Source organism: Schistocerca nitens, chromosome 5 (genome assembly GCF_023898315.1).
Source record: "Schistocerca nitens isolate TAMUIC-IGC-003100 chromosome 5, iqSchNite1.1, whole genome shotgun sequence".
In the NCBI taxonomy this organism is placed as follows: Eukaryota; Metazoa; Arthropoda; class Insecta; order Orthoptera; family Acrididae; genus Schistocerca; species Schistocerca nitens.
Window position 1 is genome coordinate 414,571,539 of NC_064618.1, and position 19,805 is coordinate 414,591,343.

Here is a 19,805-nt window from a genome sequence, read left to right on the forward strand (position 1 = left end):
AGGGAGGAGGTAGGCACTGCGTTTATCCCATATACAGGCGCACTCTCGGGAAAGATCGCCCGCATTTTGAAGAAACACCGGGTCGGAACGGTGTTTTGTCCTCCGAATAAAACTCGTGCACTGGTGGGGAGCGCCAAAGATGACCTCGGTTTGAGGAAGGCCGGCGTGTACCAGATTCCGTGTCAATGTGGCAAGTCGTATATTGGTCAGACGATGCGTACCGTCGAGGATCGATGCCGTGAACACCAGAGGCACACTCGACTGATGTATCCGAGCAAGTCGGCGGTCGCTGAACATTGTTTGTCGGAAAATCACGCTATGGAGTATGAACGCACGAGGATTCTGGTACAGACGTCGAGATACTGGGACAGCGTTGTTAGAGAGGCCATCGAAATTCGCACCAATGACGACCTCATAAATCGTGACTGTGGCTATAATCTTAGCAAGGCTTGGGAACCAGCGATTGGGTTAATCAAGAGTAAATCGAGCATATGTATAGTTGTGACGACCACGGCGGACGGAGCCATCACACCGACGTCATCTCAGACGCCGTCGCAATCTGTTCCACCGCGCGACCGTGGCGCGGGGCGCGGACGGCGGAGTGAGCGCGCCGCGGGCGGAGGGTATTTAAATCCGCCGCCGCCGCGACCGAACCCAGTTCCACGTGAGCAGCCATAGTGTACGGATCTCCGTGCCGGCACGTTCACAGGAGCTCAGTCCGTCAGTCCACCTGATGATGGCGACATGTATGATCGCCGAAATATTGTGCCCGTTGGACACTGTAGACCGGCAGTACACCCGTGGATATTTTGATTATCAAATACGCCGGGAGAAACTCAAGAATCACAATAATTAATATGTTTCATTTGTGTTGTACCCTGCCTGCTCGTCAAATATAGGGTGCCTACGAAACTTGCTTTCTCAGATCGCTAGACAACAAGTCAAGCAAATCGTATTAATGAAGTTTATTACAAAAGGAAATGATTAAAATACTTAACTTTCTGTTAAACAGATGTGTCGCAAGAACAGGGCGACAGACAAAATAAGAAATCTCTTCAGTATAGACGATGCTGTTCTTGAACATGCTGCATTAGAACTGGCAGAACTGACTAGCCTTCAACTAGGCCGCTGCCAGGCGGCGTGGCGCTTATGTCATCTTCGTGTAGAGGGCGCTGCCGTCGCGTTGTCCTGGAGAGGGGTCGGTCAGCGAGCAATTGGCTGACGCCGTCTCACAGCTCTCTGCTCTAACGTTCCCGCCTGGCGGGCCGGCGCTTGACTATATATGCTAAACGGGTATTCATTGTACAAATATACTAGAAATGACATGTGATTACCTTTTCACGCAATTTGGGTGCATAGATCCTGAGAAATCAGTACCCAAAACAACCACCTCTGGCCGTAATAACGGCCTTGATACGGCTGGGCATTGAGTCAAACAGAGCTTGGATGGCGTGTACAGGTACAGCTGCCCATGCAGCTTCAACAAGATACCACAGTTCATCAAGAGTAGTGACTGGCGTATTGTAACGAGCCAGTTGCTCGGCCACCACTGACCAGACGTTTTCAGTTGGTAAGAGATCTGGCGGATGTGCTCGCCAGGGCAGCAGTCGAACATTTTCTGTATCCAGAAAGGCCCGTACGGGACCTGCAACATGCGGTCGTGCATTATCCTGCTGAAATATAGGGTTTCGCAGGGATCGAATGAACGGTAGAGCCACGGGTCGTAACACATCTGAAATGTAACGTCCACTGTTCAAAGTGCCGTCAATGCGAACAAGAGGTGACCGAGACGTGTGACCAATGGCACCCCATACTATCACGCCGGGTGATACGCCAGTATGGCGATGACGAATACACGCTTCCAATGTGCGTTCACCGCGATGTCGCCAAACACGGATGCGACCATCATGATTATGTAAGCAGAACCTGGATTCATCCGAAAAAATGACATTTTGCCATTCGTGCACCCATGTTCGTCGTTGAGTACACCATCGCAGGACCTCCTGTCTGTGATGCAGCGTCAAGGGTAACCGCAGCCACGGTCTCCGAGCTGATAGTCCATACTGCTGCAAACGTTGTCGAACTGTTCGTGCAGATGGTGCTTGTCTTGTAAACGTTCCCATTTGTTGACTCAGGGATCGAGACGTGGCTGCACGATCCGTTACAGCCATGCGGATAACATGGCTGTCATCTCGACTGCTAGTGATACGAGACCGTTGGGATCCAGCACGGCGTTCCGTATTATCCTCCTGAACCCACTGATTCCATATTCTGCTAACAGTCGTTGGATCTCGACCAACGAGAGCAGCAATGTCGCGATACGATAAACCGCAATCGCGATAGGCTACAATCCGACCTTTATCAAAGTCGGAAACGTGATGGTACGCATTTCTCCTCCTTACATGAGGCATCACAACAACGTTTCACCAGGCAACGCCGGTGAACTGCTGTTTGTGTATGAGTAATCGGTTGGAAACTTTCCTCATATCAGCACCGTTGTAGGTGTCGCCACCGGCGCCAACCTCGTGTGAATGCTCTGAAAAGCTAATCATTTGCATATCACAGCATCTTCTTCCTGTCGGTTAAATTTCGCGTCTGTAGCACGTCATGTTCGTGGTGTAGCAATTTTAATGGCCAGTGGTGTATGAAAATTCAGATTGTTCCGGCGTAAAGTCAAGCGCCGGCATGCCAGGCGAGAACTTAAGAGCAGAAAGGGCTGTGTGTGTGTGTGTGTGTGTGTGTGTGTGTGTGTGTGTGTGTGTGTTGATGTCATGTTTGAAAGACACATAGGCAGAGACATTCGGAGTGTGAAACTAATGTCTAGAGATTTTGAATTGGAAAACCCCGAACATCGTCCATGCGTTGCATAAGAGTAAAACCGTATAGGAAAGGTGTGTGCCTTCTCCACGCACAACTTCATGTGGAACTCTTATTTAATGGATGAACAAACATAATTCTTTCGTTTCAGGATGTGCTTGTGGTTTGTAATAGGGAACATACACTAGCGTCCTAAAGAAGTAATCTCCGAATGGATTTAGCTTCTGACAGTAACTACAATTAGTAAACGGTAAGGATTATTGTAAAGTCAGGCCAACGTCTGTAGCCAGGACGCAGCACTCCTGTGATCCGCTATTTGCCATGGGTGAATATAGAAATCAAGCATTTACACCAAAGTCTGAATTACAGCCCTATGTGTATTATGTTTACAAGGAAAATGATCTCGTCCATAGGACGAACAGAAGCCAGAGAAAGAACGTAAAAGTTATCCGCAATCTGGTTTATAACAAGAAGTTTAAACCAAATGCGTATCAGCGACATGAAACTGTGATTGGCCATATGTATGTAATGAATAATAAACGTTTCATGGTAGAAAACTGTGCAATATTGAACGTTATGTGTAAAAACCTCGACTACATCGAAACGTCGATACAAGTCTGTTGTCTCGTAAGACCAAGTTATGTGTTAAAGACGTGTATTAAGGACGTTAAAAAACCTCTGTAAAAGTCACATTGAAAACTATATAGACTGTCGTTACGTATGGATAAGGTGAGGTCAGTGTGTCTGAGACTGCTGAGATCCACATGTCTCGCTAAGCGTCGGCGACGCGGCACAGACAATGTATGATCGCGGCACTGCGTCTTTGCAGAATGCAGCGTATCCGCACAGTCCGCACTCTACGAATTTACAAATGATAGAGGAGTTATGCGACAACGGTTCGTTTGGGTATACGCAATTACGCTCAGCGCAAACCGAGGCACATTCAATAAATGTGGAAGGCGTGTGAGAATAAATCGCCAAGCCAAATAATCTTCACAGCTGGTCCTAAATAAACAATAATAATGCTTAATCCTTGTGTGTTTCATCCTGCAGCATGAAACGTTTAAGTTAATCGGTGTGTAACGCTGTACTTCAAACATTTTCATGGCTACGAATGACAGAGCTGCGCAGTCGAAAGCACTCAAGTTCTTGGAAACGCAGCAGCGACAAATTGGCGGCAGCAGCTAAGCAGTCATCGCATAGGGGGTTCGGTGTTCGACCCACTGTTCCTGCCAAGCGTTTCTCAACTTCAACACCGAGACCATAACAACGCGGCAGTAAAACTCCGCCTATGCCGCCAGAGGCTTCATATGACAGAGAAGGCCTTCGAAAAATTAAAAAATATTTGTATTCTATAATTCGAACAAACTCAGAAATTCTGTAAACTTCATGCTTGTAGCAAAAATAATTATGCATTCATGTTTGATCTGTAACTTTGTACACAGCTCTAAAATTTTAGCACAATAGCTCTCACTGAATCAAATGTGTTCCAAATACTAGAAAAAGGTAATACCTGAGCCAATTAGGAGTGGAGATTGGTCTTTCCTGGTTTTTCGAGCCGTTTTCCCTGTCAACCGCGCTCTAATGGGAGGACTACAAACTCCCTAGCTGCTCAAGCTAGTAAATCTCCACCCCAAACAACGTAGTTTATAAGAACAGCTGCGAAACTGTACTTTCAAGCAGCCTTAAAAAGTAGACGCAGTTAAGCTATAATAATATACATAATAAGAAGCAGCAGCAAATACTAGTTACACATTTCAAAAACCTTAATTAAAACCTGTAAGAAGGTAGATATGATGAATTGTCATGCAAATTTTCATAAACTGAACATTAGCGAACAACATGGATGTTATGTGCAACAGTCTGCGTAAAATGATCGTACCATGAATTGTTAGTGAATGTGAAGCCAAACCGTGAGATACTATTTACGTGTTGCGTGTGTTATAAAAAACAGGAACACTAGAGGAATGCTCGTTACAGACTATATTCAAATGCATGCATGGCAATTCCAGGGGACCATATAGCGTCCCCACTGTATTTACGAAGAACATTTTCATATTTGTTCCGAATTAATTAAATGAGTGTCTTTAATAAAAGAAATTCTGTATAATGTGACAACTAGGGAAAAGAAAAACAGTGGACATAAATGAGACTTTCAATTCTAGGAAACGTGACTTTGGGGAAAACCAAAGACAATAGAGACTTGACATATTGTGCTACGAAATTGCATATTTATATCTGTGACTCCTACAATTTAGTACATATATCGAAGCGCCATTGTGATGGCGTCTCTTTCCTTGACGTTCTCTCTCTGGCGCTCTCTCTATGACTCTGTCGTTGTTACAAGTTCGCTCTGTGTCGTCCAGGTCTATACGATTGGATAATATGTTATTAAATCCGGAATGGATTTTTAACTTAAACTGTTAATTAATGCTTTCATTTCGTTGTTGTAATCGCCCTGTGTCAAATAACGAATCATTTAAAGCATTCTAGCGCACTGGGCAGTTGAGACAACGTAGCATCGTCAAGAGAATGTTTTTCTCTTGGTCATTGCTTACAATAGCATTTACGCCACGCAGTCACAATAATTAGATGCCAAGCTCAGTTTATAACACTACAACTGGATTTACGTAGCTTGTGCAATCAAATACCAAATTTGGTCTATTACGTTCTATGCCCCAACAGAACAAATAGTCCTGTCACGGAAAAGCCTCGTATAACACTAACGTCCGCTACTGTTATACTATAACCTCAATGCTGGCGGCAGTTCGTATAGTGAAATTATTTTTGTTGAAGCAATTATAGTATAAAGAAGCAGAGCAGTGTTACCCTCTGAGAGGAATTTTGTTATGTTGGCCGTGTTGTACCTAACGGAGGTGGCTTATCGGAAGTGAAAGTCAGAATTATGTAAATATTTAAACAGTAACAAACAATAATTTGCCTATCCACTGCGTCCAAATGATAATAAAAACGGTCTCCAGCCTAATCAGGCATGAGATGAGTAACATTCTTATTCAAGAACTGAAAATAAGTCACTTTAATGGGAAATCACAGCCTATGCTTTGTCATACGAGAATGCAATGAACTCTGACACCTGCATATGTTCACGTTAAAGAAAGTGCTAACAGTTATAAGAGAACATGGCTATTTGCATAATGGTAACAGAAAATTACATATACTTTTGCCTTCAAGGCTTGGTCAAACTGAATGGTCTCAATAATATTACTATCAATATTCACTCTAGAATCATAAAATGGGCATAGGTTCAATATTACTTTTCAAATATTTTCCTATCTGACAAAAAATTTTAAATGTAGTTCACTGCAAAATTACGAACTGGTCATAGGTTAAGTCTCTCTCAGCTAAATACTTTTCTATTTAGACTGAAAGTTAAATGTATTTCACTAACAAACAATTTCTCACTGAATTTTGAATAAAAGAAGTTACTATTCTCATAGTTTCTGTTTCTATTAATTGTTATTTATCATGAGCATAAAGGAAACACTATTAATATGCACTTTCAATACACAAGAGAAACAAGTGCTTAGCAAGTATGAGTATATAACTTTCCACAATTGTAGTTTTCAACTCTTACTACAGTGAGTCACAAAATTGACATACTTTCGAGATACTGGCTCACCTTTTGCGATTTACAACAGAAATGTGATCATTTACTAAGCAAAACTTTATAAGCCTCAGTTTCAAGAACTTTTAATTTTGAAGTTGACAACAACATATTAATAAGCAGTTTTAATAGAAAAATTATTTTCAGCAAGCATTATGTACTTTAGCTCACTCTCTTGCCACATTAACTTTAACTTTCTTTTTACTACGTTCAAGAGACATTAATTAGTTAAACACACTGGGCTTTAATGTTCATTAAATAAGGACACTCGGTAACCACTTTAGCAAGGGAAGGACCCTAAACGGAAATGCGACAGAGGGATAAAAAATCAAAGTAGGTATAAGAGTTCGAGTATAAGTTACCTTATATTTGCGTACACTAAAATATCCAATGAGTTGATCCTTCACCATACATTTCTACTATTCCTTGGTTCCTTTTCAGTGATTGCGCAATGTAGTGGCGATTGCATGTTGGTAGGTGGATTTGCAGAACTTTTAATTTTGAAGTTGACAACAACATATTAATAAGCAGTTTTAATAGAAAAATTATTTTCAGCAAGCATTATGTACTTTAGCTCACTCTCTTGCCACATTAACTTTAACTTTCTTTTTACTACGTTCAAGAGACATTAATTAGTTAAACACACTGGGCTTTAATGTTCATTAAATAAGGACACTCGGTAACCACTTTAGCAAGGGAAGGACCCTAAACGGAAATGCGACAGAGGGATAAAAAATCAAAGTAGGTATAAGAGTTCGAGTATAAGTTACCTTATATTTGCGTACACTAAAATATCCAATGAGTTGATCCTTCACCATACATTTCTACTATTCCTTGGTTCCTTTTCAGTGATTGCGCAATGTAGTGGCGATTGCATGTTGGTAGGTGGATTTGCAGGTGGAATTGCTGGTCTCTGTCATTTCTTGGTGGCGATGATAGATATCAATTCCAGAATAGTTCCAGCTTTTTATCCATCCATCCGAAGCATTTGAAAGCGGCCCGGAAAGCCTCTCTCGGCACCAGCACAATATACAACTTCTACCTGAGCAGTTGACAGTTTGGTAGCTCGTCCCCGACTGACTCTCAGTTCCACCTTTCTATCCATGCCAACCACATTTCGCGCGCGCTACATAGTTTCGTTCCCGAGGGGAACCACAACTTCATACAAAATAACTAAGAACCCTAAGTGAAGGCCAGCAGTTCACATAACAGTAACCAAACATATTAAATAAAACAGAACATTTGCACATATTGACATTTCTACAAAATATTATTCACTCAAATTCCAAAAATATACAATAAGATTTGTCTCCCTCCAAATGAGACAAAGAATTTAAATGACAGATACATTACATTGCATAGAATCAAACCATGACATCAAAGTTTTTACAAAGGAAAAAGCGAACACTTTTGTGCTATTATGCAATGAGACAATATTTACAATATCTTAATGATAGAAGGTAGAACAGACAAAACAGAAAAATTTATGTTAGTAGATCTACAGAGCTCTGGTGTTACAAGTTCATGTTAATGAAAGTAAATGAGACTAAGAATTGTACTGTAATTTACGTCGCAAACGAAAGCGCTAGGCTCAGAACCCATGCAATATTTTACGAGGTAATTTCCAAACAAAACTTGGATTTATTCAAAGAAAGTCATAAAAGTATTTAATTGCAAAAGCAAAAATAATTTCCAAATTAGAGACACCAAGTACAAGTGCAGATGTCTCGATCCTACTAACAGAAATTTTCTGTGAATATATGGGATGGTACTGTCCACGATTTTGCTATTAGACCTTAGCTACTTCCTGAAACACATAATAGAGTCGCGTAAAAAACGTTCCTACAAAACGTTCTCCCACAATTGCTAGAAAATGTACCACTGAGAATTCGTCAGCTTACATGGTTTCATCGTGATGAGACAGCGGTATTCTTTGCACTCAATGTAAGGAACCAAGTTAAAGTCAGTCTGGATAACAGTGGATTCGTCACGATGGTACAGTTCCGTGGTCATCTCGTTCACCAGACACGACACCAACGGACTTCTCCTATTGGGGCATGTGAAGAGCCTTGTGTACAAGACTCCGTTCGATACTCTCACGGACCTGACTGCAAGGATTATCACAGCCGTGGTGCGGAAGCAGTACGCAATGCTGCTGGAATCCTTGAGCGTGGAAGATAGTCGACGGTGTGTGCGTCGCTGTACTCTGCCGTGATCATGGTGGTCGAAATTTAGAGCAATACATGTAAAGGCAAGAGTTCTGCATTTGAAACTTCCTGGCAGATTAAAACCGTGTGCCGGACCGAGACTCGAACTCGGGACCTTTGCCTTTCGCGGGCAAGTGCTGTAAAGTTTGGAAGGTAGGAGACGAGGTACTGGCAGAAGTAAAGCTGTGAGGACGGGGCATGACTCGTGCTTGGGTAGATCAGTTGGTAGAGCACTTGCCCGCGAGAGGCAAAGGTCCCGAGTTTGAGTCTCGGTCCGGCACACAGTTTTAATCTGCCAGGAAGTTTCATATCAGCGCACACTCCGCTGCAGAGTGAAAATCTCATTCTGGAGTTCTGCATTTGTTATGTCGCTGTACTGTGCACTGGCAGAACAGATTGGACACAATGTTATAAAAGTGTTTCGTCTGAGGGTTGTTGCATTACTCTACGTTTCGGTTATTGCACATTACAAAATGATTCAAATGGCTCTGAGCAGTATGGGACTTCACATCTGAGGTCATCAGTCCCATAGAACTTAGAACTACTTAAACCTAACTAACCTAAGGACATCACACACATCCATGCCCGAGGCAGGATTCGAACCTGTGCCCGTAGCAGTTGCGCGGTTCCAGACTGAAGCGCCTAGAACCGCTCGGCCACACGGGCCGGCTGCACATTACAGACTTCTTCAGTGGTGTGAGGGTATTTTCAGCGAAACGAGACTGATTGCGGTAACACGCCGAATAAATCATAATTACATTTTTAATCTGTAAATAGTTGCCGGAGGCTGGGTGTTCCTTTCACCAAAATGTTCAGTAGACATCTCCGTACAACCTATGAGGGTTTATCTTTGGAGTCTAGTTTACCCTGTGTGACTTCATGACCTCAATGAGAGACGCGCAGAGTAAGAAGAGAAACAACAAGTTTCCTCTGATAATCTCAAGGAAGCTAAATAACCCAGTCGAGTAATTGCATGACCCGTTCTTAACTCATCTTGGAGGCAGGAGCAAGCAACACGGAGAGCGGTGAAACTGAAGAAAAGCCTAGTCAGTCCAAGTCGTTATAATTCGTGTGTAATAGTGAGATACAGAATGGAGACCGGTAGGCGCCACACGAGCTTCCTCATGTAGCAGCGTGTAGTGTTCCGCGCTATCGCGGCCCTTGATCGCGTCTCACACGGCTGCCGTATCCGGCGACCGCGACGCCACGGCCGTTGAACGGTGGCGACACGCGCGGCCGCATCACGAACTAATCGCGGCGACGCTAAGACAATGGCGGCTCGCAGATAGCCTGGCCGCCGCAGCCGCCGCCGCCGCCTTAGTTGGGCCAAATTGTTGATCGCCGATAGCCGGCCCGGTCGGCAGTGATTAAATATCAATCTTATCGCCGACCAACAATGGCGACTCCACATGCAACGGGGAGCCGGCCTCCCTAACAAGCGGTAATTGGCCGTCCGGAGATAATTACACAGATTGGGAGCCGTCGCCCTCTTGTTAACATCGGCGTGTCCGAGCAGTGTCCACATCAGATCTGGGCTTGCCCCGCTTACTGTGACAGTAGCTGAATATTTTCTCTGACAAAGAGCGTCTCTGATTTGCCGGCAGTGTTATTGAGTTTGTTAGCCATTTTCCGTGAGTACTGCTAACAATGATGAGGTTTTTATGGTTGTGGTCTTCAACCCGGAGACTAATTCGATGTAGCCCTCCATGCTAGTCTATCCTGTGCAAGCATCATCGTCTCTATATACTGAAAGCTATATCCTCTTCTTTGCTGTAAACAAACTTTGGTTTCCCTCTGCAATTTTTACCCTGCACATTTTCCTCCGTCACCGATGAATTATCCCTCCGTGCTTGACAACGTCTCCCATCAAGCTAACCCTTCCATTAGTTATAATGAGTCCTTTTGGCGCCCTCAAGAGAGGTTTGGGAGAGAGCTGGGTGGAAACCAATTGTCCCTCCCCCTGGGGTCTGGAGGTATCGATTTTATATTCATACAAAAACTCTGGAGCATTTGGAGCAGTGATGTCTGCGATCCTATTAAATTGCAGATTTATCTCGTTGAGAGCAATGGCAAATATTGTAGTTTTTGAAAATTTATTTCTATTTCTTCACTTGCGGGGGTATTATTTTGTAAAGTTTTCTTTACTCACTGAAGTTAATACCATTGATTTAATCGTAAGAAGGATTTAAATTCAGATTACTGAAAGAAAATACAGGCGTTAATATTCACATAGATAATATGGAACTACGCACTTACAAGGGAAACTCCCCATCGCAGTAGTAAGGTGGCATAGTGGATGGCCCGTCAAAAACTAAACACACATCAGGCATGGAAACAGGAAGAAGAACAAACAGTGGAATAAAAGCAATTAAGGTGCAAACACGTAACTCTCTTGTATCGGTTGTGAATAAATAGTTGCCACTATTTAAGTTCCAACCCTCGTATAACCAGTGTACAAAACTGGTTCCAATGGCGCTGAGCACTATGGTACTTAACATCTGAGGTCATCAGTCCCCTACAACTTAGAACTACTTAAACCTAACTACCCTAAGGACGTCACACACACCCATGCCCGAGGCAGGATTCGAACCTGCGACCGTAGTGGTCGCGCGGTACCAGACTGAAGCACTTAGAACCGCTCGGCCACAGTGGCCGGCAACCAATGTACAGTATGACAACTGCCAAGACTACAGAAAAAGAACAAACATTTCAATGGTAGCACGAACAATTCATTATGTTGTACAAAAAATGAAATAAATAACACGAGAGAGTTTTGAACAGGGTTCATCCGGTTTACAGCCTATCATGGCGACCACTTACCTACAACACCGTGGGTGTTAATAGCGTCTGTAGATATTGTACTTGTTAAGCTTGGATCTCCACTGCTTCTATTTTGCTTTTTTCCCACTGTTTGTTCTTCTTCTTCCTGTTTCCATGCCTGATGTGTGTTTAGTTTTTGACGGTGTATCCACAGGGCTACCTTACTACGGCATTGGGAAGTTTCCCTTGTAAGTGCATAGTTCCATATTATCTATGTGGATATTAAAGCCTATATTTTCTTTCAGTAATCTGAATTTACATCCTTCTTATGATTAAATCAGTGGTATTAGAGTAATTTCAGGGAGTAAAGAAAAGCTTACAAAATAATACCCCTGCAAGTGAAGAAACAGAACCAGACTCCGCTTACGGTATAGTACGCCTTCCACACCGCTGGCAACGGGTTCTACACAACGCTGATGACTACTTTGAAGGACAGTAACAGGTGCAAACATGTAACTCTTTTGTATCAGTTGCGGATAAATACTTACCATTATTTAAGTTCCCACCCTCGTAGAATGTGAGGCATTTGGTAAGAATACGTTACAGACCCAAGTAAAGGTGTTGAATAGTGAGAACATGAACATAAAAGTCTCACAGAAATGAAGACAAAAAAAAAAAAAAAAAAAAAAAAAACCGATTGTGAACTATGTTACAACGAAGGAATTCAAGAGTCTAAACTTCCAAACAGAATGCCTCTTCAAGAACTTATGACAGAGAAACTGTGTGATTGTGAGACTGTTGCGTTCTTTTGTTGCAGCTTACATGACAAACTATTATTATGTCGTGCATTTTCAACTAGTCCATTAAATTTCGGTCAAATTTTATATCCGCGGCTGTCTGCCCGAAATTTAATGGACTGTTATTATGTCTTCATCATTTCCTTGGGAGTGATCACATTCACACGAACACCTAAATCGGGCAAGGGAGTATACCGCACTGTCTTACTAGGAGCACAAATTGGTGCGTCGATAACAGATTCCTATCATGTGACACACTTACTGTGTCTAATGCCGTGTATGATATGACACACCAGACGTGTTTTCCGATGGAGGATTTGGTTGACTTGTCACCACGTCATCAAAAGTTTGCGGTTCGTATTCGATAGCCACTTTCTTTCGGCAGCTAACATAGGAGTTGGGTAGAATCAACCTCGCTATTGCTGACTGACGTTACACCACGGCACAAACAAAAGTTTGAATACAGCGAACAGCCAATAGTAAAAGGGGGAAAAATAATAAAAGGCACGAGGGATATTGGAATCTGGCTCGCCCGCCCGGCAGTCTAACGCCGTGGCCACCTAACCACGACGTCGTTGTTTTTTTTTTTACACTCCTCTGTATCGCACATCCTATCCTGGTATCGTTCACTGTTTCTATTTTTTTTCCACAGCTGAGCGCACCTTCTTCCTGATTTCATTCTAAACGGTCTCAAATTCGGTTACATAGAAAGTGGTTGTTTTAGAATCACGACCACTCTTGGATATGTCCCAGATTCGATTCACTGCTTGTTCATTAGTTAATTCACTCATCTAATTCAAACTTTCTGCTGTTGCACCACAATTCAAAAGCTTTCGAACTTTTCTTGTCTGCACAGTTGATTGTCCACTTTTCACTTCCATATAATGCTATCCTGCAGACAAATCCTTCCATAAAGATTTTCGTGAATATTTAACTTGTATCGATAACATGTTTCTCTTTTTCAGGAAAGCATTTCTTATCGTTACCAATCTTCATTTGTAGTTCTGACATAGGTACTTACTTTGTGACCCGGATGGCTAAACTCGTCTATTGTTTTCAGTTTCTCACTTTATAATCTAATAATGACAGCATCGCTTGATATTATTCGACTGCACTTTGTTACCAACTAAGTTTGCGGACAATCTTACAACCTCTTTTAATTACACTAACCATTCCGTTCACCTGATCTTCCCGTCCTTTGTCGAGTCTGACATCGGAAAAATGCGAAGTTGGTGGGGTTAATGAGGAAAGAATAGATAGGGTAAAAATTGTATAGATGTTACAGGATCCTACTTAAAACGTGTTGAGGTCTGGAACAATTGTCGAGAAAGAGTATTTCAGAACATTGTGAGAACATTTATCGTGGAGAACAGCAGTGCAAAAAGTACTTTAAAAAGAACACAGACAGTCTCGATTGCGGTCTTACTTCCGTTCCATCATAGGACACAAGCTTCCAAGGTCGGTAATTATATCCTTGGTGAGTTATGTTTTATATGTGGTTCCGTAATTTTAAAAACGTAAGTTCAAACAAAGTTTTGACCAAACAGGCAGTTCCAAGCTTGTGGAGTAGGAGAGGTGCTGGGGTTGAAGTACCGATTTAAAAGAACTTATTTTGTTCTAAATACCCGAGACCGGTTATTTTAAAATTGTAACTGGCTGAAATATCGTGCACTTTAAGCAGTGGGTTCATTTACTTTCCTTACCAAACAATGTCCGCTTAAGTGTGAAATTAAGTAAACTTTACAATGAAATACATATCCAAAATTCTGAAGTACACTTTACAAGAAATAAAGAACATCAGACATTCCAAACTTTCAACCCCCAAAGGTTTCATAAATTTTAAAAACCTTTAGCTAAAACTTAAATAAAAAAAATATTCAAAATTTGTCAACAACTTTAAATCATTGGAAAAATAAGCAGTGAAATGACAATAGACCAGTTCCATCCACAGTAGTATCCCATCTTCACGCGTGTCTCGGCAGCACACACATAAATCTACTATGTATCTATATTTTCCTCTCACAGAATCGTGTAAATCTGAGGGTTTATAAGCACAACCTAACTAAGTATTAAATACACCGACTGACAAAGTTAAAGATATATCTACAAATGCCGGTACATTTTTCAAATCACCGAGAAATTTGGTGCAGTGTTAGAGACACCTGAGCCGCAATTGGGAGGGGCGGAGGTCAGTTAACAGCACACTAACAACAAAATATAAAGGACACTGCATAGCTAGGACGCACCATTAGACCCAGAAGAAGGCCGCTGCAATCGTGGCCGAAACGTTGGTTTCTTCTCCAGCATCAGTAGTTTTCACATTATGACGCGGTACCGTACCCAGAAAACTTTTATGTCAAGAGCCGAATACTACCTACGGTGATGTGTGAAAAAATTTGCACACAGAGATCTCGAATCCTCAGAGCTGCTCTTTCTACTAGCTATTGAAGTCTCTGCAAAGTGCGTGAGTGTCCTCGCGCACACGCCTTCATGCTCACACACTCACCGAGCTCAGTCCGTTACGGTTTTGTGTGTGTGTGCGTGCGTGTGTGTGTGTGTGTGTGTCTGTTAAGTGGACAGCGCGGACGAAATTTGAAGTGACAAATAACGATACGAAGTTCTTAAAAAATTAGTAACTTAAATATGACACATGCTGAGTTGGAGTATTGTCACATGTGGAGAGAAATATGGGGTGTGGTCGTGAAACGAGTCCACAGAATCACCTAGGGAAGATTTACGTATTTATCCCATGTCCAAATGTTAAAAAGTTGTCGCACTTGATGAGATATCACAAAGTCAGGCTAATTGCACAGAATGGCGTACAATTACAGAGCGTCGATGCGTCACTTTCAGACCGAGCTTACACATTTCTTTAGACATTCATTTCCTGGAATCGTTAAAGGCGTAATGAACAGAAAGTGTTCTTGTTCTACAGACCAGATGGCGATGAGAGAATCTGACTTCTCAGAACTCCAGTTGATAATAAGAGTGTCTTGTGTAATGGTAAATACTAACGAACAGAAAGCTTACGAGAAAATCTCGGAGTGAGAGAGTAGAATTCTATTTATAATACAGATTTACAGAAGAAACTAAAATCTACGTTCCAAGGTCTGACCACAGAATGCACTTCGAGGATTTGCGTAAACTTCAGTCGGATATTCTTTTATGCCTATTAGATATGTTGTGATATCGGTCTTTGATGGTATAGAATTATTTGCTCTCATTGCGTAACTTATTCCCATCCCGTTTAAAGGTCATGAAAAAAAAATTGCACGAACAGTCGCAGTAATTTACTCCGCCTTTTAGGACCAGAACAGCAAGGCGATATATCTTGTTCTGTCGCTTACAATAATACAAATGCAGTTTAAAAATTAACTTAATTTTGAGTACAGTGAATATCAATAACTGACGTGTTTTAGTTAAGCACACAGAATGAAAACGATGATTTGCATTTTTTTATGTTGATGGCATGATGATGTATTCTCTAAACAGTAACATGAAATCTGAAACCTTATGTTGTAAGTCATGCCTCGGGAGAACAGCTGGTATATGATACAGTATAACTTCGTACGAAACGATCCAAAAAAATTACGAAAATATAACTTGATTCTTCTGAATGTTATTTGGAACGCTAGTGGATAAAGTCAGCACACAATGTTGAGACGGCAACTTTTGCAGCTACTCGCAAGCAAAACTATAGTCAAAATCGCAGGCTGGTTAATCAAGAGCAAGGAAAAATCTTAACGTGATCGTAATAAAATTAAAACTTCCAAAATTAATGACAACTTAAGAAGATGGAAAACGGAAACATTGTTCTATTTGTGTTCTTGAGTAATAACATCGAAACAAGAAAACAACAGAAACTGAAGACAACATTCAGCCATGAATATGGGACTATTAAGCACACCACAGACCAATGCGTCATTTGAAGCGTGTTAGCATTTAATTTCAACAATATTTCAACAATGGGTACTGATCGCACGTGTCTATAAAAATAAAACAAGTAAAATTCTTTTGGTAGGTTGATTTATCGTTTGAATTCAGAGTATTGTGTAGATTTATAATTTAGCCATGACTAGGATGCTAAACGGGCTGAATACTACTGAGATGACGAAAAGAACTGCCCCGAAAATATTTACAATTAGACTGCCACATGATTAAATGTTGTTAATGAAAATAACAGGAGACGCTGGAAAAGGTGACCGTTGACATCAATGCAGCCCCGTTTTCGGTTCATCGAATTGTGAGACACCCGTAGCAGCTCTACCTGAAAGATTGCAGCAATAGCGTTATCATTTGTTCTGCTGTAGGTGTGTGCAAACATTATTTGAGTACACCTGACCCTTTAGTTTGCCTCCACAAGTAAAAATGACAGGGAGAGAGATCAATTGATCGAGGTGGCCGGGAGATTGAATTGCCTCTGCTAGTTGTCTTCTCTTCAGCGAACACGTCATGCACTCTTGACAAGGTTGCCATGAGGGTGCGTGTTGTTGCTCCGTCTTGTCTAAAGTACATGTACAATCTTCCATCTTCTGTGGGCTGATCCACGTCTGGATTAACTGTTTCGTGGACATACCGATTAGCATTAACAGTTTGGTGAAAGGATCATGTTACGATGCAGACACCAACCATTGCGCACCAAACACCAGTCTTGATGTTACTCATGGGCTCTTCAAAGAACTAATAGGCATTCTCTGACGCACAATGGCGCGTATACCGTGAATTCACATACTGTGACAGGTTGCTGAAACAGCCGTCATCAGAAGAAATGAAAAACTGAGGATCCAGAAGTTCTGCTTTCAGTTCACTCAGAAACCACCGACAGAACTCAACGCACGTAAGACCCCCTGTACGCATTATGCCATGCACTACAGTAACATTGTAAGGATACAGCTGCAGGTCCTTTCTGAAAACGTTTCGAAGCGGAGCTCTGTTAATTCCCACTTGCTCAAATAAACACCGTTACAATTTCGATGAACTTCGTTCCTGGCTTTCCTTCGCTCGAGCGATGTTCTATGGTGGTTTTGCGTGGCATACTTTTCTAGAGGTTTTGCCAAAACACATCCAGTCTTAAACTCTTTAGCATGGCATTCCGCTAGTTTTCCAGGAATTGTGCTTCTCATAACATTCAACAATGAACACAAGTAGTTTTATCGTGACCACCACAAGCTTCCATCTTCTGTGAGCTGACCCACATTTGGATTAACCATCCACAAGATTAGCATTGACAGTTTGGTGAAAGGATCATGTTACGATGCAGACACCAACCATTGCGCACCAAACACCAGTCTTCGAGTGGTTATACAATGAACGATTTCACGACCGGATGTTTCAGCTGCTGAGAATTCTTCCGGGTTGTATGGCCGTGGTCCATGGAACTCTTCAATCCCTGACGTTTCGTCCAAGGCTACGTTGGACATCTGCGGAGGTGCTCCTGGTTGTGCTGAGTCTTGCCGACTGACGACTCGGACGTCGAAGAACGGCCTAAATACCGTGGAAAGTGGGCGTGGTCTGGATTTCACGTGATAGTAGAGATAAACCTTGTCAAATATAAAATTTTTTTAACTATCGATCATAGTACGTCAAAGATAAAAACTTCTCATCGATTCCGTAGCGCTACAGTCCATATATCACTGAATTTCATACCTTCTTCTTTTCTGTTAAAATTATCCCCATGTTTATATATCTCTATGGCTTCTCTATACAGCCGTGGATAATAGTTCGTCATAGTACATAAAAATTCAGTTTCCGAAAATTCCACTACGTGATCACCTGATTGAAGCATGTTCCGATATAGCTGATTTGCCTGTTTTCCCTAGTCGGCAAAGACTTTTATGTTCCTTCAACCGTGTATTCACCCTTCTCTTTGTAGTTCCAATGTAGAGCTTGCCACACGTACACGAAATCTTATATACATCACTTGCAGACAGAACGGGACGTTTATTCTTAACGGAACGAAGTGCTTGACCTATTTTCTTAGTTGGTCTGAAAATCTGTCGAATGTCATGTTTCCTTAGAATCTTGCCGATTTCATCCGGAAGGGTAGAGAAACCGTTTTCTTCCATCGCTGTGTCCTATCGTTATCCTTAGGCCACCTGTTACTCGGTCGCAAAACTCTATTTCCTTACTAGAGTACCCATTCTTCTCAAAAACTTGCTTTAGATGTTTTAACTCGGTGTCCAGGTGTTCCGGCGTACAAATCCTTTTAGCTCTGTCCACTAGACATTTAATTACACCTCTTTTCTGTTGTGGATGATGACTGGAATCCTTATTCAAGTATCGGTCGGTATGTCTAACCTTCCGAAAGACTTCATTTTCCAATCTGCCGTCATTCTTTCTGTCTCATGACGAAGACATCCAAGAAGGATATTACATTGTCTTGCTCTGTTTCCATGGTAAACTGGATTTTTTGATTTATACTATTTAAATAACAAAAGAATTCCTCTAAAGCTTTTTTGCCATATGAACAAGCACCAAATGTATCATCCACGTATCGATACCATCGAGATGGTTTCTTACTCGCTTTTTCCAGAGTTAATTGTTCGTATTTTTCCATGTAAAAATTAGCAATTCAAGTGGTTACTACATTCGTCTGCTCCTCTCCCTCACTCAAACGTAATGACATACCGAAGTACTCGGGACAGAACATGTTGGAAACACGCATGCTCGCACATGTGACAGCAAACGGTTGGTGCATCTCATTCCCGCTTACCAGCATTTTCTGTGAAGGCAAGTTCTTTTGTTCATTAACAACGGTCAGTTGTGCCGTGTCGTCTGCAGAACGATGTCTCATTCAGAAGCTGGCACCTTATGAGGGCACCGCAAGCAAAAACAGTCCCTCGGAAGCATCAACGAATCAGGGGCGTCGGCGTGACACTGCCCCAAGCCTTTACGCCGCTGCAGCCAGAAAGTTAAAATTTATGTCCGAGCGCAGTGCCGCTCAGCTGTGTCTACGTAGTTACTCAGTCTCTATGTAGTGGTTCAAATGGCTCTGAGCACTATGGAACTTAACATCTTAGGTCATCAGTCCCCTAGAGCTTAGAACTACTTAAATCTAACTAACTTAAGGACATCACACACATCCATGCCCGAGGCAGGATTCGAACCTGCGACCGTAGCAGGCCCGCGGTTCCGGACTGCAGCGCCTAGAACCGCACGGCCCCATGGCCGGCTCTATGTAATCACCGACCACTTGTAATCATCGTTAACGGCGACGGCGTCACCTTAGCACAGCTCTGGCTCCGTGCTAATAGAACCGTTATTCTGAACTACGTATCACGTTAAATATTATTGTATTTTGAAGTGTATCTTCCATCCTGGAATGAAAAAAGGGCTATTGTTGTGTCAGCGACAGCATCAAATGCATGTCATCTATGTACAATAACTTTACGAAGTTAAGTATTGGTAGAAACATGCTCAAACTTTAATAAATTACTAAAAAATGGTGTGTGCGTTGTAGTATCTGCTCGACCTCCCCCTGAAATAATCTGGTTGCTAAAATACATCAGAAATTCCGCGTCGATTTTGTAAACAGTTTCCGACCCATCTTTATTTTGACCTCCCTCATTGGAACTGCAAATAAAGAACTGATTTGACCCT